Source organism: Mesoplodon mirus (assembly GCF_964341445.2).
Source record: "Mesoplodon mirus genome assembly, chromosome: 1".
NCBI lineage: Eukaryota > Metazoa > Chordata > Mammalia > Artiodactyla > Ziphiidae > Mesoplodon > Mesoplodon mirus.
Window position 1 is genome coordinate 221,771,591 of NC_138976.1, and position 23,768 is coordinate 221,795,358.

The 23,768-nt window shown below is 49.5% G+C and overlaps 1 protein-coding gene across 4 annotated transcripts in view; it reads left to right on the forward strand.

Moving 5' to 3' along the window:
* The first annotated feature begins 4,286 nt into the window (after positions 1–4,286).
* The window catches only part of PTK2B (protein tyrosine kinase 2 beta), a 126,915-nt gene continuing 107,433 nt past the window's right edge, over positions 4,287–23,768 (forward strand). For 3 of the 4 annotated variants that reach the window (XM_082622196.1, XM_082622199.1, XM_082622198.1), the window contains exon 1: positions 4,287–4,428. The gene's annotated coding sequence lies outside the window, so the exon portion shown is untranslated. Of the gene's footprint in view, positions 4,429–13,663; positions 13,756–23,768 lie in introns of those variants that run through there. The other variant, XM_082622197.1, reaches the window with a different exon arrangement.

A 23,768-nucleotide genomic window follows, 5' to 3' on the forward strand; every position in this document is an offset into this window, starting at 1 on the left:
CAAATGGATCTTTTTTTTCCTTTAAGGAGAATACAAAGGTTAACATTAAACCATTAAGGTCCGCCAGTCTTTCTGGAAATCTGGAAAGGACTTGGTCCTATTCCAAGCACCACCATTAGCCAGGGGCAAGACCTGGGGCATAATATTTCACTTTCCTTACTTCCTTTTTCTCAACTGTAGAAGGAAAGATTGGACTAATTGCTCCAAATTCTTACCAGCTCAGACACTCTAAACTTTTTTAATTCTTTGCATAATTTCAGGAAAGAGGGTGATTAAGATACAGAGCCCAGGAAAGAGAAGTCTTGGTGATTGTAACTAATGTGTCACCAGCTCCTGTTTCTTCTTCCAGTAGAAAGGACCTTCTTCGGAGGCCCTGAAGTTCAGGTCCTCTGTATACCAGCTAAACTACTGCAAAACTCAACCGGCAGTTCTCACTGCTGTAACTTGCCCCATCCCATCCCATCCCCAGGCATCTTTGCCAGGCACTGCCACATTTCCAACCCCCCTGCTATCACCATGTACACTTATGTAAGGAATGACAACTCTTTATTAAATGTCGCGTTAGGAAAAAAAATATTCCTAGGTGCAGAAAGAAGAACGGCTTTTTTTTTTTCCTTTTTAAAGCAGATGACTAGAAAGTGACTACTGCAAATAAAAGGCAGAGATTGTTAGATGAGATAAAAAAGCAAGACCCAACTATATGCTACCTAAAAGGAACCCACTTAAATATAAGCCTACAAGTAAGTTAAAAGTAAAAGGATAGAAAAAGATATACCACGCTAACACGAATCAAAGAAAGTTGGTGTGGCCCTATTAATATCAGACAAAGCAGATTTCATATCAAAGAATATTATAGGGATAAGGAGGATGACTGCTGTATTTGACAGTCACAGGGCTGGCAGTAGCAAGAACCATTTTCAGAAACAGGCAACCAGAGGTGCAGGTGCACTTGAACTTGTTCAGCAACGTTAGCAAGGACATCTTAGAGGAAATCACTGTAGTCTGATGCTTGATGTTGGACACAGTGATGGCTTAGGCCTTCTCTGAGGCCTCTGCCATGGAGAAAGGAGGGTAGGGGCTCTGAGTTGAACCTTGTGAAATAGGCAGAGCGGGTAGTCCTTAGTTTTCTATTCTAGATTAGGAGATATGAGCTCAGAGAGATGGATTCACCTGCCCAAGGTCACATAGTCCCTCTAGACTGGATCCTTCCCATGTGCATTTAAACCTGCATCTTAAACAAATGATTAAACAGCCCTCTTTCAACCCACAGCCCCCTCAATCACCCGCATCTCTCAAGTCCTCCTTCAGCCAAGACATGCTGCTTCCATGACTTCACTTCCAGTTCACTCATCAGCCTGCCCCATCCAACTTTTGCCTCTTCGTTAAGTTTGCTCCTGGCAAGAGCCTGACCTTAAGATCTCTGCTCCCTCTTACTCTGCCCCAGACCATCTCATCCATTCCTGTGGTTTCAGATGCCAACCAGAAGCTCATCACCAGCTCAGACCACTTTACCGAGCTCCAGTCCCAGCTCCTTTTGGGATGGGAGTGGGGGACAGGTTAGGAGAACCCTTTTCACAAGTCTGGGCATAAGACAAACAGACCATGAACCATGGTAGGGGCAATAGGACTTGAAAGAAAATGATGAGTAGGAAAAATGCTTGGAAGAATTCCCAGAACCTAGAGATAGAATGGCTATGGGGTAATAAAGGAGAGTCAAAGGTGATTCAGGATTTAACACTTGATTCCTGGGATAATGTTACTGACACTCATGGGGAACACTGGAAAGGACTGTGTTGGGGGAGCCATGTGATTTAGGGTTGAAGACTTGAACCTGGGGTGAGGGTGGAGCCTTTAAATGGAAAATTCAAAGTGTTTTTTTCTTATAGTTTCCTTCTCCTGATGAACCAGCCCCACATTTCTCCCCCCACCTCCAACCAGGGCTTCCCACAATTGCACTGTCTCGGCTTGAGACAGACAGAAGTAGATAGAAGGGAAATTTTTTTCTTCTTCACTGGCATAGGTCACTATCCCAACCCACAAAGAGCCATGGGTAGAATTTTTAAGAGCCTTTATATAGAGTTCTAGGCTCCTGGAAGTGTTTCTGATAGGTTTTTTTTAGAGGCAAGTAACAGGCAGAGATGTTTGACCCTGTCACCTTAGCCTTTCACGGGCACCACTGGAAAGAGCATAAGAAGACCTGAAGATAGAGTCATCCACTGCAGGGAGTTTCTCAAGGTCTCTTTCATAAATAAAACCTATGATGCTACGATGCTAGGAGCTAGATATTTGGAGCTGCAAAAAGATTGCTGAAGACTTCAACAACCTCAACATTTTGAATTCCTGAAAACTTTTCTTTCCCTGAATTAGGACCCAGTGAGAATGTAGTTCATGGATTTGGCCACATGAAGGCAGCATACACAAACTCACCTTTCCTTAAACCAGTCTGGAGTCGCCTTGCTCTTGAGTTCCCACTGTAATCACCTGGCACCAGACTCTCCACAATTCACGCAGGTCCCCAACCTCCACACTGCTGGACCTTCATCACCTCATTCCCGTGCACAGAAAGACGGATGGGCCACCTGCTTGCTGACACCCTCTGACAATCTTCCTCACAGAGTGGTCGGTTAGTGCCTCATCTTCCCCCATATGTCCCCTGCTAACTCCAGTTTACCCCATCTGACTTGCCTTGTCGCCCAAGCCCTAGCCAAGGTCTCCCTCGATACCTACTTGTATGTCTTCTCACTGCTTTGCAGACCCTGGCATTACCTGGTGCTGAGAACATGGCTGATTGGTGGACGGGATGAACAAGTCAGAGCTCCAGCAGTCGTGTTCGTGAGCTCCGTCATGTGGGTTCTAAGTTACCCTGAGTGAGTGAGTGGGCCCCAGGCACAGAGATTCTGATTTTCAGTAGACCTGGAGTGGCATCCAGGTATCTGCTTTTTTTTTTTTTTTTTGGCCGCGTTGCATGTGGGATTTTAGTTCCCTGACCAGGGATTGAACCCGTGTCCTCTGCATTGAAAGCTCAGAGTCTTAACCACTGGACTGCCAGGGAAGTCCCAGGTATCTGCATTTTAAAAGCTACAGGTAGTCCACTGATCGTACTTAGAGGAACACTGATTTTCTGATTTTGTGGCCTTGGACATGTTAATCTTTTAATCTCGGTTTTCTTTTCAGAAAATGGGAAGAATTAAAGGAAACGTAAACATAGATGAAATGTTAACTGAGTGCTTCCTTAGCACAGTGGTTGGCATTTAGACATGGCTTTTCTCCTGGGGTGACCCGTCTGCTGAGTTTGGGGTGGGGGGTGAGAGAGTCTGGGGGTGGGTATAGTGTATGCAGGGCTGTCACATGTGGCTGCACAACGCCAGGGGGCACCATCCTCAGAGACGTCTTTGTGAATAGCATCCTCTAGAACCGTGGGAGATCCCCACCCTTCACAGGATACAGAATGAAGAAGTTTGGGGTGAGGGCTCTGGAGAGGAGCCCTGAGGGTGTGGGGCAACACTGACACACCAGCTTTTTGACCTTATGCTAAGCCCGGTTCACCTCCTCCTACGCAGGAGAAAGTCTGGAATCTTTCTAGTGATAGGGAAAGGGGTTGCTAAGTGCCTTGACTCTCACTGCCCTGCTGGCCTGAGTGAAGAGGTAAACCAGCCTCTTGATTTAGGCAACAAACCAAGTGGCCTGATGTAGAGATGGGGTGAGAAAGGCTGCCCAGGTGCTGTGACTATTCTTGTGCCTCTTGTCCTGGCTGGTACAGCGCAGGGACCTGGTCCGTGGCGTTCAGGCCCCTTGACCAGTTCTGCTAAAGCTCCTGGTGATATTCACCTGATTTCTGGTGCCCCCAAAAGGGCCTGGGCACTTTAGGGCTTGGAGAGACCGGGAGGGACACTGATGCTGAGAGCGTGGCAGGTGAGTCTCCAGCTCTGAAACATACCTGGGGGCTAAGAGGAAACGCCAGCCTCTAAGTGTGGCCTCCCAAAGTTTCCAAGTGGACAGGAAGAAAGAGGGAGGGGTGGTAGGAATCGGGGACTCAACTGCTCACGAAGGGGGGAGGGCGGGCACAGAACAGCAGAAGACCCCACCTAGGGTCGGGGCGTGGCAGAGATGGCCCCCCATCTCCGGGCACGTGCAGCTCCGGAAACTGGCGGCGGCGTCTATTTCAGAGTTTATGGTAAGAGGCTGGAGCTGCACACGCTCGGCACCGCAGACAACACACCCCACCCTTTAAGGAAGTGGGGAGGAGAGCAGTAGGGGTGTGGTTAAGTCGGAGCAGGAGAGGGGAAAACACAAACCTGTCAGCGCTGTTTCTCAGCGGAGGCCTCCGGAGCCGCCGCGCACCCCTTCAGAAGAACCCCTCACCTGCCGCCGCCCCGCCGCACCTGGCCGAGCCGAGGAGCCGCCGCCGGAGTCGGCGCTTCGCTCCGTGTGAGTCCCCTCCCGCGATCGCAATCGGGGCTGAGCGCCCAGCCAGAAGGTGGAGCGAGGCTGGACGAGGCGGGAGGGTCGGGGTGACTCCGGGATTGCGGGGACCCGGACGGGACCGGGAGCCGCGGACCCAGAAGCGGGCGCTGCGGCGTGGGGCGCTCCCGGGGCCGGCGAGCCCTCCGCGGAGGGAGAGGGATTCCATTTTTGGAGTTAATTTGAGACGAAAGGGTGTTTTTCCCTCTTAGTTCTCTTATCAGACAGGGGAGGATGGGGGTGGTGGTGATGGGAGGGCACAGAAAGGCCGCCTGCCTCTAAAGGTCAGGCCAGAGAGCTTTCAGAATCCAACTTCTTCAACTCCTGCCTTAGAGCCTCTGCGCTTCCTGCTTTGCCCCCTGCCGTGCCCTGCAGCTCGCCCACCCTGCTCACATTCCCACGCACACCCCACTGCGCTCCCCGCCCCCCAAAGGGCATCTTCTGAATCAAGCGCCGACTGGAAGCAAGCAGGGCTCTGCAGGGGGGTAGAGGCAGAACTCTGTGCGTGCGTGTGTGTGCGTGCGCGCGCGCGCGTGTGTGTGTGTGTGTGTGAGTGCCTGTGTGCTGTGGGGACTAAAGTTAACGCTCGCTGCCCCCCCCGGGTCTTTGTGACATTACTTCGGAATGCCCCTAAAGGGTTAAGTTCTGTGCCGCCTTCTCCTCCTGTCAGGCTGTGCGTGGGCAAAGCCTTGGGTGGGTGAACAGGCAACATATGGGTGCTGTTCTGAGCCCACCGAGTCCCACCACCTGCCCTAAACGTCAGCCATCTGACACTTGCGTCTCCCCACACGCCATGCTTGGAGCTCAGTCCAATTAGGCTTCTCCAAGGGGTCAGGGAGGGGAGAAGGAGAGCCGAATTTTGGACACACAGGGGGCATTCGCCGGGGGTGCTCAGAAACCAGAAGAGGAAGAGCTTTCCCCGGACCCACAGCTGGACGTGAGCCCTCGGGGCAGTTGGTTCGAAAAGATCAGGGAAGGGGCCCAAGGAGGCCTCTCCCTTGAGGGCAAGGAATGCAGGTGTGGACCGAACCCCAGCCTTTCCCAACTCCTCGCGGGGAGGGCGAAGAGGAAGCAGAGACAAAAGTGTGTGTGAAAATGGAAGGAGGGAGGGAGGGAGTCACATGGAGAGAGCAGCTCTGGCACGACACTCTGCTCTCATTCCTTCATTCAATAAGCACTGGCTGACTTCCTACCTGAGACCAGGTGCTGGCGCTGGGCATGGGAGACCAGGGTGCGTGGGACCCAGCCCTGCGCCCCGAGCAGTGCCGTGGGGAGGGAGGGAACAGGTGCTGACCAGCCCAGTGCTGGGGGCTGTGGGTGGAGCTGGTCAGCGTGTCCCGGAAGGCTTCCTGGCAGAAGTGACTCTAAGTGGAGACCTGAAGGATTGGTAGAATTAGCCCAGGAGGGAAAGAGGGGCATGAATGGCATAGGGCACAGCAAGGGCTGAGACCTGAGGCCAGAAGCAGCGGGGTGAACCCAGGAAACTGAAAGTAGCTCGGGGTGTTCAGCACATGGAGCGTGCAGGGGCGAGTTGAAGCTGGAGAGGTGGAAGAGACGGCTCCAGAAGGGCCTGCTCTGGCTGCCATGGCAACTCCTGTCACTTGGGCCCTAGAGCCAGCAGCCTCCGACTTGACTCAAGGGTGCGGGGCTGCCAGATTTAGCAAATGAAAATACAGGACACTCAGATTTGAATTTCAGATAAGCAATGAATACTTGTCAAGTATAACTATGTCCCGTGCAATCTTTGGGGCATACTTATACCAAGACATTATTCACTGTTTATCTGAAATTCAAATTCAACTGGACATCTGGTATTTTATCTGGCACCTGTCCTCTAGGGGAAAGCTGAGGATGCTACAGTGCTGGGAAGTGAAGGGTAGGTAGTGTCCAGGCACCAAGGGGACAGTCTCAGGACATATTATCTTTTTTTTTCTTTTTTTATTATTTTAAAAAATTTATTAATTTTTAATTAATTTTTATTGGAGTATAGTTGCTTTACAATGTTGTGTTAGTCTCTGCTGGACAGCAAAGTGAATCAGCTATACGTATACATATATCCCCTCTTTTTTGGATTTCCTTCCCATTTAGGTCACCACAGAGCACTGAGTAGAGTTCCCTGTGCTGTACAGTAGGTTCTCAATAGTTTTCTATTTTATACATAGTATCAATAGTGTACATATGTGAATCCCAATCTCCCACTTCATCCCACCCCCGCAGCCCAGGACATATTATCTTGTAACCAATCCTTCTAGATTCCACTTTGGAATCACTGATTGAGCATGTTATTTCTTAAAAACAAAAGAAAGACAATTCCTTGGTCTTTGGAGCCCCATGAACCTGGATTCAAATGCCAGCTTGGCCACTTGCCTGCTGTGAGGGCTTACGTAAACCACTTAACTCCTTGGAACCCCAGAATCTCTTTTCAGAAATGAGGATAAGAGTATCTGTTCGTTCAGGTTGTGGGGTGGATCCGTGGTAATGTATGTAAATTGCCCAGGGAGTGCTGAAGAAAAAGTGGTAGATATTACTCTTCATAGCACTTTCACAGGGGTAACCAAAGTAGCATCCCTGAAGTGCTTGGGGCTCGTTTATTTCTGTTTATATTTATTGAGCCCTCAGAGGTCGCAGGGGAAGTAAGTGGTGGAGGTCCTTCTCCTAGAGAGAGAGCGGGTTAGCTCCTGAGCAGAAAGGGAGAGCTGGGGTCAGTTTTCAGCTTTGTCAATGACGTGCTTCCCAGATGCTCTGGAAGACCCTGGGGAAGGGGTGGCCATAACTCAAAGTTGAATTAGCTGAAAGGAAATGTGAATGAATTAGAAGGGAGAATCCAGGTAACATACCCAGCACAACTGACGCAGACAAATGTGCCATAAAATTTAGCTGTCAATATTCCCACTTTCATAAGGAGTACCTTATTAGAAACTAGAGCTCAGGGGTAGAAGAAGTAGGGATGCCTTGTTTTGACTTTAATGGCAGCATTTATTTATTTATTTATTTATTTTTACATCTTGATGGGAGTATAATTGCTTCACAATGGTGTGTTAGTTTCTGCTTTATAACAAAATGAATCAGTTATACATATACATCTGTTCCCATATCCCTTCCCTCTTGCGTCTCCCTCCCACCCTCCCTATCCTACCCCTCCAGGCGGTCACAAAGCACCGAGCTGATCTCCCTGTGCTCTGCGGCTGCTTCCCACTAGCTATCTACCTTACGTTTGGTAGTGTATATATGTCCATGCCTCTCTCTCCCTTTGTCACAGCTTACCCTTCCCCCTCCCCATATCCTCAAGTCCATTCTCTAGTAGGTCTGTGTCTTTATTCCTGTCTTACCCCTAGGTTCTTCCTGACATTTTTTTCCTTCTTAAATTCCATATATATGTGTTAGCATATGGTATTTGTCTTTCTCTTTCTGACTTACTTCACTCTGTATGACAGACTCTAGGTCTATCCACCTCATTACAAAGAGCTCAGTTTCGTTTCATTTTATGGCTGAGTAATATTCCATTGTATATATGTGCCACATCTTTTTTATCCTAATGGCGGCATTTATAAGAGCGAATTAGGGGGCCTTCTAGAAGGGAACCTGGAGGGAGTTAAGAATTTGTTAAGAGAAAGAGGAAATGGAAGGTGTGTTTCCCTTGTGGCAACCACTGGGTTACACATGGTCCCTCTTTGTAGCGGCTAAATCTCCCCACCCCCCTGCCCAGTGGTACGCATTTTGTCCCCAGTTCTTTAGAGCAGCATTTGCCAAACAGTGTTCAGAGAAACTCTCTGCCATGAGATAGTTACAGGTGTTGCCCTGCTGAAACGCTCCAGTGAGCCCACTCTCGGAGATTTGTCCGGCGTATGTGTATGATCAAGGCTATGGACAGCTCCTCAGAAAAGACACCTGTATCGCTGGACTTATTAGCATCCCCTAAATTTGACTGTAGACCCCTTGTAGTGGGTTTGGGGGACACCTACTACCATCTCAATGGAAATAGCACTCCACTCCTACTGACTGTTGATGTAGGTGCCGTTCTGGAACCAAGCAGATCTTTCTGCAGCCATTATTCATCCCATAACTCTAGCCTGGACTTAGTCCTGTCCAGTTTACAGAAGATCTTCAGGGACCGAAGCCCCTGTCCCAGCATCGCTCATCCCTCACAGACACAAACCCCCACTTGTGTCAGCCTAAATCTTCCTACCACAGTTCACACCCCTTTCCCATTGTTCGGAGGACCCTGGAAGAGTGTGTCCCTCTGCATGTAGCCCCTCCAGGGTATGGCAGTCATTCCGTATGTTCTTAATATTGTTAAGGAAAGTACAGTTGAGGCAGGGGAGGGGAGGAAGCGTCCCCTGGGTGAACCCCGAGTGGTAGGTGTCCTATTCCTACTTTTCTCCCTGCCCAGAAGGCTCATAGGCTCGGGACTCTGTGGCCCTGGCCTCCCAGATGAATGGATCTCTGAGGTGGCCGGAATAAAAATGGACAATTGCTGAGGTCCTTGGGCAGAAAGGGTGGTAATTAACAGAAGTTCTTGCTGGCTCCCCAATCAAGAATGTCTCTTAGACTCTGGGCCAGTTCTAGGGTAAAGGCGGAGGAGCAGAGAGAGTGGTGAGAGTCTCCGAAACACTAGCGTGGTTGGTGGTCCAGTGGTCCAGTGCCCGGACTTGGTCAGTCAGCCTGGGTTCCAGCTCTGGCTCTGGGACTCACTGTGTGACCTTGGCTAAGTCGTGCAGCCCTCTCTTCCTCGTCTCTGAGATGATGACAGGGCTTTTTGTGAAGCTATACCAGGAGTAATATTCCAAATATCAACAGCCACTAAGGCATGGGCAGGGATCTAACAGAACTGAGCCTGCTGTGCCAGGGGCCACAGGGAACCTGGGAGGTGGATGAGGCAGGCAGGCAGTCAGGGCCGTGGGGGTGTGTGTGGGGGACATTTACAAGCTTGGATGGACTAGTCCAGTATTTTAATGTCCCAGATGGCCCTATGCACCAGCTTAATAACCTTGGCTGTACATAAGACATTCCGTCCTTTTTCAGGCACACAGTAGGCACGCAATAACTGTAGCTCTTCTTATCATTCTAGTTCATACTTTGAGTTGATCTGAGCTGGTGGGGAAGGGCCATTTTGTTTTCCCCCCTGGGGAAAAAGGCCATGTTTTGAGGGGCAGAAGTGGGCTTCTCCTGTGCATCATGTACAAGACAGAATTTGCTTCTTGCCCCCAACCTGCATCCCCACACCCCACCCCCAGTGCCCTGTGTCTGTGACAGCCTGGCCTGATTAGCTCTGTAGCCAGCAAAGAGACTTTCTACCGCTGCCCACCAGACACTGGAGTCCGCATGGCCACTGAAGGCGCTCAGAGGGCTGACAGGCAGGGGAAAATGGTGGCTTCGGTTTCCGGGGTTCTAGGCACCCAGCATGAAGCTCTGAGCCATGCGAGGGGGCGGCAGTGGGGCAGGGCACAGCTCTTTTGAGTCACTCTGCCATTTCCCAAGGTATAATTATTACTCATGATGACGGTTTGATCAAGAGAGCAGGCTGGAGACTGCGTATTCCGATGCGCTTTTTACCTAGACAAGAGGCGTGGGTTGATAGGAGTGCAGGATTTTGTCTCCAGGTGACCCTCTAGGTGGGCTGCGGATGGGCTGCAGACCCCACCCAGCTCTTACCTTGCCCAGCACTAAATGCAGCTGGTCAACGTGATTAGAGCTAAGATCAACCACCACCAAGGCCGTGGAAGGGGAGCCTTCCCCTTTTCTATCCTGGTGACAGTTCACTAACATTTTCCTCCTCTCCCGTCACCTTCTTCCCTTTTTACGCCCTGAAATCCACCCACGCAGAACCTGGCACCATCGCTCGCTAGGCAGGAGCTCAAAGGAATGTACTCGCCCGGAGTTTAGAGCTTGCTGCTGGGTTTAGTTCTCGACTCGTGGACTAGTGTCCCCTTCAATAGGCCAATTCTCCCAACAACTTTGAGGGCCCCAGGACCGCAGTCCCCCCGTTTCATGCCCTTTCTTTCTCTAAGGGTCTTCCAGCTGCCTCTCAGACTCCCCACTTGTTGCAGTCCCACTGGGACACATGTGGGCCCATTGGGAATTCTGCCCTGAGTTCGGGATTTGCTCTTCTGGAGGAGGGGTACCATTTCCCACCGGTGAGGGAACCGTCCTTCCTCTGGTCCCTGCCACTTGGAGCATCACGTGTTTTTCTGGTTTCTAAATAAATGTCACCTGTCTCGTCCTCCCCCGCACCTAGCCTCAAGCACTCTCTTTGTTCTTCCGGAGCTTTGGGGGTGAGAACCCAGCTCCTCTCCCTGGCTCAGGTGTACACTCTCCCCACCCCCAGTTCCAGCTCCAGGCAGGTTACCAGAGACCTGATACTCCAGCACCTTCGAAGATGCTCTTACCGGCATCGGTTTACCTTTGATCTGCTATATACACAGATGCTGGGCACGGAAACATGGCCACGTCCATTTAGGCCGCTGTGAGTGGTTGTCCCGAGCTGAAGTTCTCAAGCCCCCAGCTCAATGCTGGCAGATTGTCCGCCTGGGTGAGTGGACAGACGGTCAGGGGTCAGGAGACACGGCTTTGGTCTAGATTCTTCCAGTTGCTAGCTGTGTGACTTTGGGTAAGTCGCTTCACTTTTCTCATCTGAAAATGAAGATATAGTACTGCATCCCTGATAGGGTCGTTGAGGGAAACACTTGGCTTACGTGAAAGTGCCTCATAAAGCACTGCCGGGCAGGATCCCTGGAAAGATGAAGAGTTTGGGTCAGAATGACGTGGGTTGAGTCTTGACCTGTCACTTCCTCCTTGGTTGGCATTGCCTAGCTACATAACCCCTCGGAGCCTGAGTTTTCTCACCTGTGACTCACTCTTGGCATTTGTTCAGTATTTCTCCCCTCCTTCAGCCCCCCCGTCACTCAGAGTATATAATCTTTCCCCCCGTTTGAGGAACTGTATCTGTCCTCAGGGAGTTTACAGTCTGCTTGGGGATGTCATACATAAAGATACATAACTGTAAGACAAGATGGGGACTTTTGGTGCCATAAAAGAGGCACCAATAAAGTGCTATATGAGGTCAGAGAACGGAGAGAGGTCTTCGGTCTGGGTTGTCTGGGAATGCTTCTTGGAGGAAGGGGCATTTGGAAAAGCTCTCAAAGGACGTCCAGTGTATGGCCACGGAAACTTGGAACGGTGGTTGTGGTCAAAGAGTGTAAATAAAAGGGAGGTGGCGAGGCGTGATTTGAATGACTCATTTTGGCTGGAGCCAAGAGTATCAAAGGGCAATTAAGTTAAGGGTGGAAACTTACATAAGGCTCAAGCATGGTGGCTGAAGGGTTTGGACATCATGCTGAAGGCTGTAGGGAGCCACTGGACTTTCTTCTAAAGGCTGCAGAGAGCTCTTGAGATATGAACTTGGGTGAAGGGGGCATGATCAGATTTGGGCAGCAGTGTATAAAGTGGATCAGAGAGTAAAGAGCTTGACCTCAAAGGAGGGGCATGTGGGAGTCTCAAGAGTCTGGATAAATTCTGTAATCTGGGATGATTTGTGGGTCCTGGAGAATATCTGCTGGTCAATCAGAGGCTTCTATGGTCTCTGAGTTGAAATTGGTCCTTACATGGATTTGAAAGCTGTAGGGTTTATGGGAGCATCAAATTGTTTAGGTTATGTAAGTAATTTGTCATTCCCCTTAATCTTCTCCTTCCTCTGTGTTCTCAGTTCATACGTAAGCCCTTTCTCATGGACCTCATCTTTGGTAGCGATGCACTAAGTGTCAGCCTGTCTAGAGGTCTCATGGAAACCTCTGTATAGCAGCCTCCTGGAGAGTCATGCACTTCAGTCTGCCGCCCCCTTATCCACCGTCATCAGTTCCGACAACTCCTGGTCTCCCCCTCCTGTCTGACCCTCCTCCCTCGCTTCAGCTCTCCACTTCCAAGAATGTGTAAGAGTAACTCTAAGAGTTTCCACTTGAGTAACTCATCTTCAATGTTACGGGCTGAAAACTAAACTCATCGTTTTCTTACACCAAACCGTCTCCTTCTGGCATCCCGCCTGTCCATGTAGTTGTAGTTCTCCTAGATGCTCAGGTCAAAAACCTTGGAATTATCTTCCCTTTCTCCTCTGCTCTTATCTTACCCATCACTAATCCTGCAAATTCTTTCTTCATGCCTCTCATTCCTTCCCCTCCTTTTCCGTGCCCCTACCCTGGTCTGACCCATATTACGCAACATCACCTGACGTTACCTAAGAACCTCTCCTTATTTCTAGTTCCCTCAGAAGCTCCTGTGCCTCTAGGTGAATCCACATCCCTTGCACTTACTGTTTAACGCTCTCTGTAATCTGACCTTCATTTACCTTCTCTTCTTCCTTCCCCTTCCTTCCCCATGCTTTCCAAACTAAGCCCTTCACCCCAGCTAGAGCCTGGTCTGCCCACTGGTCTTCATCAAACCTCTGCCCAAGTCCTCTGTCCTGCCTGGACCACCTAGCCCCTTCCACCTTCTTCAGTCAGATTCCTCCCCCAGGCTCAGATCAAGCCCCTCCCACTCTTTTGTTCTTCTTCCAAACTCCCTCAAATTCCAAGGATTGGGGATTCCATGTGCCTCCTTCTCCTACATACTCGTGCCTGGCTCCCCAGGGCCAGATGTGATCTTCCTCATCCCCTGTGCTGGGCTTCACAACAGCCAGTTGCAACAGAGCAGGACCGCATTCTCCCCCAGGGTCGGGATGCTATCCTGGCCTCTTGGGGCACGTGGAGGTTTCCTAGAGCCCAGAGAGAGGGAGTGGGTGACTTAGAGCAGGAGCTTGATAATCCCTTTGCTGAGCTACGCCTGTGTCTAACCCATTGGATCCTTGCCTTCTTTTCCCCCCTCATCCTCCTGCTTATGGAGCCCCTTCTGGCCAGGCTGAATGACAGGAGAAAAACAGGGAGTAGGAAAAAAGGCAGGGAGCCTTGGTAGAGGGTGAAGTCGCTTTTGGGATACAGGAGAGAGATTTGCAAGGCAGAGGTTGGCAGTTTTTAGTGACCTGGACTTCCACCCACCTGTGCACAGGCCTGGGGCTTGCCGTGGTGGCTGCACTCTGAGCTGTCCAGAGGGTGGCCCTCCATTGTCCCCAGAGTGGCCTCTGAACCTTCTCCCTCTTTCTTTACCTGATTCTCTGTCTAGTAAAACCCTTCCTGTACCTGTTTCCTAAACGCTTAGCTGCCAACCTGTGTTCATTCCCAGGGAGAGGTGTGGCGACAGAGAGAGCGCTACCCAGGGAGCAGACCCAGGAAGTCACTGCTTTGTCACCTTCCTGCCATGTAACCTTGGGTGAGTCACCTGGGTGGGCCAGTTCAAGCCTCAGGGTTTTCATTTGTACTTACAATAACGGGGTTTGGGACTTCTTAACTAGAGGAGAACTTTCTTCAACATGGATCTTAGGTTAAAGCCCAGTGTGTAAAAGTAGATTGTGTGTTAAAGTAGATCTTGCCAGGGTTGAAGCGGGGAGGGCAGGTGCCTGCCAGGCCCTCTGCCCTTTCCACAGTGACCCCTGGGCCCCCCTGCCTCGTGGGGGGACCAGATCATCTAGGATCCTCTCCAGGCCTCCAATTCTTGAAGTCCTCATTGTTTATGTATCTAAACACACATACACTGGAGAATGGGTCTAGATGCAAGTGGATTCAGTGAAGAATGATCTCAAAATAAAGAATACACCCTGGGGCATGGCGTGTGTATGTGCAAGGGGTGAGCGGGGATTGCATACATAAGTGCCCTGGGAGAAGATGCATAATTTTCACCTCTGAGCAAATGCACATGTTTATGGGAAGAAAGTCCAAAGCTTTCATCTGAGCTCCAAGGAACTTACGGCCCCACCAAACATTAAGAACGACCCACAGGTTTCGTAATCAGTTTTACAAACTTTTCATAGAAATGACCTCAAACTTAAGCTCCGTTTTAACTCGGTTGAACTAGGCTGTGAGCTCTGTTGAGGTCAGAACCGTGTCTGTACTGAGAGTCAGAGGGACAGATGGTGCCTGGCAGTCGACATCTGATATATACACGTGTGCCTCCTGATAAGGAGGATTGTGTAAAAGCAGCTAATGTAAATTTGTAAACATTTCAAAATATTTAATATGATTTTAGCGACGCATGTTTTAAATCACATACTATATAAAATAATACATTACATTTAAAATATGGCTTTCCCCCCAACTCTCCCTGTTTATGAAACAGCCAACGCCTGACTCACATCTTGACATCAGTGTCCTTCTCATCGCTAGAACCCCTTTTTGAATCATCTGTGTTCTGGCTTATATCATCGTCCCTACAGTCTAAAGAGAGTTTGCTATGTCTTATTAACCCATATATTTTTTAATAACAGCTTTTTGGAGATAGAATTCACATACCATAAAATTCATCCTTTTAAAATGTACAGTCCTGTGAATTTTGGTATCTTCACAGAGTTGTGCAACCATCACCACTATCTAATTGCAGGACTTTTTTTTTAATCACTCCGTAAGAAACCTCGGCCCATTAGCCGTCAGTCCTCCTTCTCCCGTCCCCCCAGTCCCTGGCAACCACTAATCTACTTTCTGTTTTTTGGATTTGTTCATTCTGGACATTTCATATAAATGGAATCACGCAACATTGCAGGTCTTTTTGTGACTGGCTTCTTAACGCAATGTTTTTAAAGTTTATCCACGTCGTAGCATGTATTGGTCCTTCATTCCTTTAGATTGCCAATTAATATTCCATTGTATGTATATTCCACATTTTGCTTAACCATTCATCAGTTGATGAACACTTGAGTTGTTTCTACTTTTTGACCATTATGAGTAATGCTGCTAGGAACATTCATGTACAAGTTTTTGCACAGGCATATGTTTTCATTTCTCTTAGTTACATACCTAGCAGTAGAATTGCTGGCTCATGGGATAACTGTGTTTACCATTTTGAGCAATGGCCAAACTTTCCGTAGCAGCTGCACCCTTTTACACTCCCGTCAGCGATGTGTGATCGTTCCCATTCTCGTTAACACTTGTTATTGTCTGTAATTTTGATTTTAGCCATCGTAGTGGCCATGAAGTGGTACCTTGTCATGCTTTTCACTTGCATTTCCCTAATGACTGATGATATTGAGCATCTTTTCTTGTACTTATTGGCCATTCATATGTCACTTTGGAAAAATATTTAATCAAATCCTGTAGAAGGTATTTCCTTTTGATGTCTACAGTATAACTACTTAGTGCATTGCTTTTTGAAAAATGATCTTTTACAAAATTCAGCACTTATAATTGTGAGGCTATGCCCCCAAGCAAAGTTACTGAATCTATATTATAGTACCGTGCTTCCTTTCTTAAAAAAACAATTCTATCAGGTGACCTTTGTACGCAGCCCAAACTAGCATTTATTGTAGTGATGTCAGGCTAATATTTTTTCCCAGGCCGTATATTTTTGTTCAAAATAGGGTAATCGTGAGAGCAGCCCATACAATGAAAGATTCTAAAAGGGCTAGAATATAAACTTCTTGTTTTGTGACAGATAATTTGGGGAGGGGAAGAGCATATATGATATTGAAAATAGACGGATGGATGGACGAATAACTTTAGGAATAAATGAATGAATGAATGAACAAAGGAGGGAGTGCAAGCTGGTGAGACAGTCAATCAAGCAGCCATACCAATCTGTCCCTTTTTATTTCCTCTTTATTCCCATGGAGAAAACCAGCACTGGTCTTTCATTTAGACTCTGTAGAACCATATATAAATTATTTAAAAAACAGACTTGTAGTTACAAGTTGGAAACAAGATACTATATTTTCTGTTGTCTGGACAGTCTTTATTGTCTTCTCTAAAATGGGAGAACCAGAGTCTGCCCAGTTTCTGGAAGTGGTTGAGAAACGCAAAGACCACGTAACATGACTGCGTGGTTGAGGGTTATAAATTGCTGGAGCAGGACCTTTAGGGATATGACGTGGTACAAGGCTTTTCTTGGGTTTGCCCCATTCAGGCCTCGAGCCCACTGCTGCCTTCCCACTAGCGTGAGGACTCGGGGTATCCGGCGCTGGAGGCCTTGCCCCCTCCCTTCTCGGGAGTGGGACAGTCTGACCATCTCAGAAATCACACTCCCTAGTGATTCACCAGCAAATTCCTCCGAGAGGGACTGCCCCGTCCATACTTCCCCTCCAGTCTTCTCTTAAGAAGACACATGTGAGCTGGAGAACAGCACTCCTGAGTTTGGGGTAAGAGTGAGGAAAGGAAAGATGAAGATTGGCAGGCAAGAGGACCAGAGTGGAAGCTGTGGCCAGACGTGTGAAGAAGTGACAGACATGGACAAAAGCTCGAGAGGTGGCTTTTAGAGGCCCAGACCCTGGAGGAGACATAAGTGACGGAGGAGACTGCTCTTTAGAAAGACCTTCACCACAGTCACAGAGCGGGGAGCCACACTGTGGCCTGTTTGGGAAGCTGTGAACAGCTCAGGGAGGCTGGACCCAGCACGATCATCCCGGTTCCGCTGGAGCGTGTATATTTGGAGGTGGGGGTCGGGGAGGGAGGGACGGTGAAGGGAAGCCTTGGTGGGGGCTGGACCCCTTCCTTCATGGGTGGTGGTCCATAAGGGAAGTAGAGGGACACGTCTGGTATATCAGGCAAAGTCTGAGTCCCTTCCCACCCCTTGAGTGTGTTCCTAGGCGGGGTCCCAGCGTTCTCCTGTGACAGTAACAGCTAGGCCTTCCTCCTGTGCCACGACGGCCCTGAGTCTAAGCTGTCCCCACCACCACTCACGCGAATGTTTCTCTTGGTATTAAACCTCTTCAAGGAAGGAGAGTCTGTATTCTTCCTCCTTGAAGTGCTGTTTCCTTCTTTAAGGATGTCGGAACAGTGGCTGTGACGTGGCGAATCTGAAGTCCAGCTCTGCATCATTTAACACCTCTCTTGGGCCAGGTGCTGGGCGAGCTGCTGGGGATACTAAAGTGAGCAAGAGACCATCCTCAAGATGAAAGAGCCACAGTAAAACCAGATGGGCTGCGAGAGGATGGCCAAACACCGTACAGGCACAAAGCCCAGAGCTACCAACATTACCAGGGGGAGGCTGACCAGGCTTTACTGACGAGGTGATGCTGGGAAGGGTTTTGAAGAATGGATAGGAGTGTGCTATGCAGAGAAAGGGCAGGGAGGTGCCCTGCCAGGCACAGAGCACAGCCTATTTAAAGATAAGGCATCCAAGAGTGTGGCCTGTTTGGGAAGCTGTGAACAGCTCAGGGAGGCTGGATCTGGCAGCACGGTTGTGGGAATAAAGCTGGAAGGATGCAGAGAGGCCCTTTATCATGGTCGCTTGGCGCTGGACTTTGTTCTCTAGCAACAGGAAGTGACAGGACAGATGAGAGCCTATCTATAGGATGTATAGCTATAGGAGTATTTAAGCAGGGCAGCGAGTCAGATTTTTGCTTTGGAAAAGAGAACTCTGGCCCCGGGTCAGAGCAGCTTTTGTGCCAAGCACAGAGAAGGGTTTGGCTCGGAGACCCGTAGACAGGCGTTTCTGGGGTGTGGCCAAGGGCTGCCAGCAGTGTCATGCCAAAGGCCCGGAGTTCCTGTCGTCAGCTTGGGTGTCACAGCTACCCACACTGCTGGCTGGCCAGAGAGGGTTGTGGCGAGGGCTGGCCCCGAGGAACAGCCTATGTCCTGTTTCCTTCCCCTGGACATCCACGTGCAGTGAGGAGGGGGCAGAGAAGACAGAGAGGGGCTTGGCCGGGGCAACGAGAACTGGCCTGCCTTCAGTGGGGACGTACGGTGGGGGAGACAGCATTCAAGCTACAGGAACGGGGAATCTAGGGAGAGGACGCCTGCCGCAAAGCAGGGGGCCAGCCAGGCATCCTTTTTTGCCCCACCAGTTGGAACAGGGTATCCCACAGGTATTACGGGGTGTATAAGACATTCAGGACCAGAAGACTCTGGTGGAGGGAAAGGGACTTGGTACAGGACAGAAGCTCACACCCCGCCTTCCCCGAGCCCCCCTCCTCCCAGAGCTCTTGGCTGTACCATCCACTTATGCCACGCACATGTTGTCGTGAGATAAATTTATTTTTCACAAGTACATGCCTTGCTCAGTGGACTGGGGTGAGGCGGGGACCTTGTCTCATGCCCCTATGTCTCCCGATCCTATTCCAGCAAATGTCAGGATATGAAACTTGTGCTCAGTAGACATTTGTTCGGATGGAGGAGGTTTTGGGGAAAAGAGCTGAGGAAAAAGTGCTAATTTAGAGATGGTCTCCAATGCCTGTGAAAATGAGGGGCACCGGAAGGATTCAAGTAAAACAAGACATAGAAATCTCATCAGCCGCTGAAAGAGACGAGTGGGCAGGGACTTCCTGACCCCAGGACGCACGCGCTTTGGAGAACTTTCAGGGCAGAAGCAATCTAGATCCTCCAGCATAGCTGACAGTGGTGCTTCTCCACTGTCAAACGTTGGGCTCCAACTTCCTTTGCATTTCTGACAGGTTTACAGGTGATGGTAATGCAGGCGGTCCAGGGACCACACTCTGTGGTGAGACCCTGGAGCTCCTGTGTCTCTCTGCAGTCAGACCCAGGCAGGCATCTCTTCCTTTTCTGGCTTTGCTCTCTTTTGGCCTTAATGCTCCCAGAACGGTTCTGATGCCCACCCTGGTTGAAATACTCACCGTGTCCCCATGGACTTCGACATGGAGCCCTTCCCCTCCGCACCCTCAGGCTGGCTTCATCTCACCATCCTCTCTGTCCCCAAAGCCGTCTTCCTGACCCTGATAGCACTTTCCTCCTGCCTTATTTTGTCATTTATTATGTGTGTGCCCTCTGAGTCAGCACAGGCTGCCATAACAAAGTTGACCAGGTGGCTTAAACAGCAGTTATTTATTTTCTCACTCGTCTGGAGGCTGGGAGTCTGAAGTCAGGCTGCCAGAACAGTCAGTTTCTGGTGAGGGCTCTCTTCCTGGCTTGGAGACGGCCACCTTCTTGCCATGTCCTCTCACGCTTTTTCTTTGGTGGGTGTGTGTGGGTGTGTACGGGGGGGGGGGCGTTGGGGAGAGGGAGAGAGGGAGCACGCTCTGGTTTCTCTTCCTCTTCTTATAAGGACATTAACTCTAACCAATCAAAGCCCGCACTTATGACCTCATTTAACCTTAATTACTTCCTTAAAAGCCTTATTTCCACGTACAGTCCCATTAGTGATCAGGGCTTCCACATATGGATGGGGGAGGCACAAAAACATTGAGACCATAACATCATCTTTCCCAATTAGACTATAAACCTTGGAGGTCACAGGCATGGTGCCCATGTCCCCTTCAGTGGGTCTGTGGAGGACCAGTTCAATCCATGTCTGCTGAATCACAATGAGTGTCTGAGAGAAACCAAAACAAACCAAGACCTGTTTACTTTGGCCCTCGCTGGCCCCCGGTTCTTGAAATGTATCCACAAGGGCTGAGGCGATGGAGAAGAGAAGGCGTTTGCCAAACCCCGTCCGTGAGATGATGGGGCCGAGTGCCAGCATTGTCGATGGGCTTATCAGCCTCAAAAATAATTTGATTACTAATCTGTATCACTCAGGGAACTACCATCCCCAGAGCTGTATTAAGAATGTTTTCCTCTGGCAAACAAAATGTGCCGTCTTTGGCATCCAAGTCAGCCTCAGGAATTTCATTTTATGATTGATCCTTCTTCTTCTTCTTCTCTCTCTCTCTCTCTCTCTCTCTTTTTTTTTTTTTTGGCTCTTTCCTATACTTCCTCCAGATCTCTCACTTGACATATAGCCAACCCTCACCCTGCCCTCTCAACACTCAGAAAACTTGCAAACATAATTGCTTCCCCCCAACACAGTCTTGCAGTTCTTGCTAAGAGAACTCATTCCTCTCAAATGAGGCCACTGAGGTTCCCCAGGCCGATGGTCTCCCTGACCTGGGGACCCCATGAGAATCACAGAAGCCCCAGGTGACCCAGATACATCTCTGATGACCACTTCCCTTCACTGTTTATCTACAACTGTCTGATGAGAAGGTGAGCAGGAGGAGACCACAGTTTGCAGGACGCGCTCTCGGTAACCCCTTCCCAAGCTCAATTTTCATCAACCTCGACCCCTGCCTTCTGGCCTCCTCTCCTCTTTTTTTTTTTTTTTTTTGTTCCTCTGAGTGCCGTGACTAAGGGAAAATGTCCTAAGGTTGGAGAATGGGCTCCCGGACTCTGTTCTCGACCCACTCTTTCACTTCTCAGGAAAATGGCAAGCACATCAGCTGCCTTGTTTGTGTGCCATCCCGCCCCCTGCCCCCTTGTTCCACATCCTCCCCTCCCCAGTACAAGCTTGGGCCTGACGTGATTGCTCCTTAAATATGGAGCAATCGAGTCTCCCAGAGGAGGCAGCCGTACAGCCAGCTCGCACACAAACAATGACAGTCCATCAGCCGGCAGCAAGGTCAACGGGGAGAAGCAGTGCTTAGGATCCTGCGCCCAAGCTGTGGCTCCTTATTCCCCAGCCACGTGACCTCAAGCACTTTCTCAACCCAGGAATCCTCAGCTTTCCTACCAGCCAAACAGTGATAATGGTAGTGCCTTCCTTAAAGAGATACTGCAGAGATTAAAGAGAGATAATATGTCTATGTATGTAAAGCACGTAACATGGGTGCAGTGCACAAAATAAGTACTCGATTCATTCAGCAGTTACTCTTATCAATGACATCTATTATTAGAAGACAGAAGTATGTGTAACTGAAGTGTCGCCCGGGGCCCCTGCCCCTCATCTGTGTGGTCACGCTTGGCAGAAATCCCAGCTCCACAGCTTATGGCAGCTGGACGCTCTGCCCTGTGATCTCTGCCAGTTCTAGACTCACTTCCTTGTTCTTCTGGTCACATCTGTGCTGTCAGATCTCGTTCTGTCACATCACCCCAAGGCTCACCCCCACCCCTTGCTTTCCTTTTCTCCCTCCTTTCCCAAGGCAATGAACAAATTGTACCTGCCCAATTTCCTTGAGCCTCATCTCCTAGCTGCTGTGATTTAGTGGAGTGTTACATTCGTCCATTTGGGCTGCTATAACAAAATACCATAGACTGAATGGCTTATCAACAGCAGAAATTTATTTCTCACAGTTCTGTTGGCTGGAAGTCCAAGATCAAGGCACCAACAGATTCTGTGTCTCGTGAGGACCTGCTTTCTGGTTCATAAACAGACTTCTCGCTGTGTCCTCACATGGTGGAAGGGGCAAGGGATCTCTCTGGGTTTTTTTTTTTTATGAGGGCACTAACCCCATTCATGAAGGCCCCACCTTCATAAGCTAATCACCTCCCACCTTCTCCTAATACCATCATCTTGGGTGTTAGGATTTCAACATATGAATTTGAGAGGACACAAACATTCAGACCATAGCAGGCATCTTTCTAAATAACTACAGTTTTATTCCTGGAGGAATTCTGTTACCCTCTCCTAAGGGAGTAGAGATCTCATCATTCTTTACATGTGTTTAAACAAAGATGCTGCTACATCCTGGGGGCAGAACCGCCCAAGTTAACATCTGGGGAGCCCGAATGGTGAACAAGGCCAAGGGAGGGCAGCTGCCCACAACTGGGAGCAAAGCAGCTGGAGAACAGAGGTTGTGGGAACAGTTTGCCCCTGTGAAGGCAAACTGAGCCAGATTGGGGTTTTTACTGATCATGAATGGAAGCAGCTGCTTTCCTCAGACTGCAGACCCGACGTTCTGGTGATGGGACTTGTTAACCACCACAATGACTTCCTGATCAAACAAGTTGATGAGAGATAAACTCTATTACATATGGTTGAGTCAGACATGGAAAAAAAAACAAAACCTAAGACAGGGTTGATGCATCCATGGGCAGGTGAGTCAAATGAAAGTGTACAAACAGCTATCATGGAGGGTCCAGGAGCTCATGACCCTGGAAGCCTCAGCGAGTGTTCAGGGCTGTGGTGCGGAAGTTTGAGAAGCAGAAGAAGCTCAGACCACTTGATCCCGAGGGTCTGAGCCTGTCCCCCTCACCCTGCCAGGGTGGGTCCAAACTCCTAGTCCCCCAAAGTGCTATTTGCTTCTCACACCTTTGCCAGAAGCGCTGTTTCATCTACCCAGAAGCCCCTCACCCTCCCTTGCCTCATCACCCTTCTTCTTCTTCTTCTTCTTTTTTTTTTTTTTTTTTTGCGGTACGTGGGCCTCTCACTGCTGTGGCCTCTCCCATTGCAGAGCACAGGCTCCGGACACGCAGACTCAGTGGCCATGGCTCACGGGCCCAGCTGCTCTGCGGCATGTGGGATCTTCCCGGACCAGGGCACAAACCCGTGTCCCCTGCATCGGCAGGCGGACCCTCAACCACTGCGCCACCAGGGAAGCCCTTCTTCTTCTTTTTTTAATGGCATCTCTATTTTAGTTATTTATTTTTTAGGTTTTTAAAAAGTATTTATTTATTTAACTTATTTATTTTATTGGCTGTGTTGTGTCTTAGTTGCGGCATGCGGGATCTTTTTTTGCGGCGCAGGCTCTTCATTGCAGTGCTTGGACTTCTCTCTAGTTTTGGCATGTGGGCTCCAGGGAACATGGGCTCTGTAGTTTGCAGCATGCGGGCTCTCTAGTTGAGGCTCCTGCAGGCTCAGTTGCCCTGCGGCATGTGGATCTTAGTTCCCTGACCAGGGATCAAACCCGTGTCCCCTGCATTGCAAGGCAGATTTTCTTACCACTGGACCACCAGGGAAGTCCCGCCTCATCATTCTTCCTATTTGCCCTTTAAAATCCTCCTCAGCTTTCTACACCACCAACCCCGAGAGGCCTTCCTGATTTCCTCTTGCCTGTAGTCAGAGTGAGCAGCCCTGTTCTCGCTGGCCTCCCAGCTCACGGCCTTGGGTGACAATGGTCAACCCCTTCCTTCCGACTCTCAGCAAACCCTGTAAAACAGTCTCACCTGTTTTCACATCCACTCTCTGCCCTGTCTAGTGGCTTCAAGTGTCTGGAACACAGTAAATTCTCCACATGTCTTTTAGAAATCCATTCAGTGCGATTCTGAAATTCAGGAGGACCTGCTTCAGCTGCAAGTCTGGTCACTCAAGACCACGGTTTGTATCACAGGTAGTTTGCCCTCTTGGAGTTTCCATTTCCCATTCATGGATGGGGAAGAAAGAGCTCAAGAAGGAGGTTCTGTGGATCGTTATTTTTACTCTACTCTTATAGCACTCCTTGCTTTCCAATCACCATGCTGCTAGGAGTAATGGGGAAAGTGACAGAAAAGTGGAGCATCCTAAAGACCCGAGCTGGCCCCACTGAACAGAGCATTATTTCGGGAAGGAGCAGGTAGAGTGCTGAAGGGTTGTCAGTGAAACTCGTGGAGAAA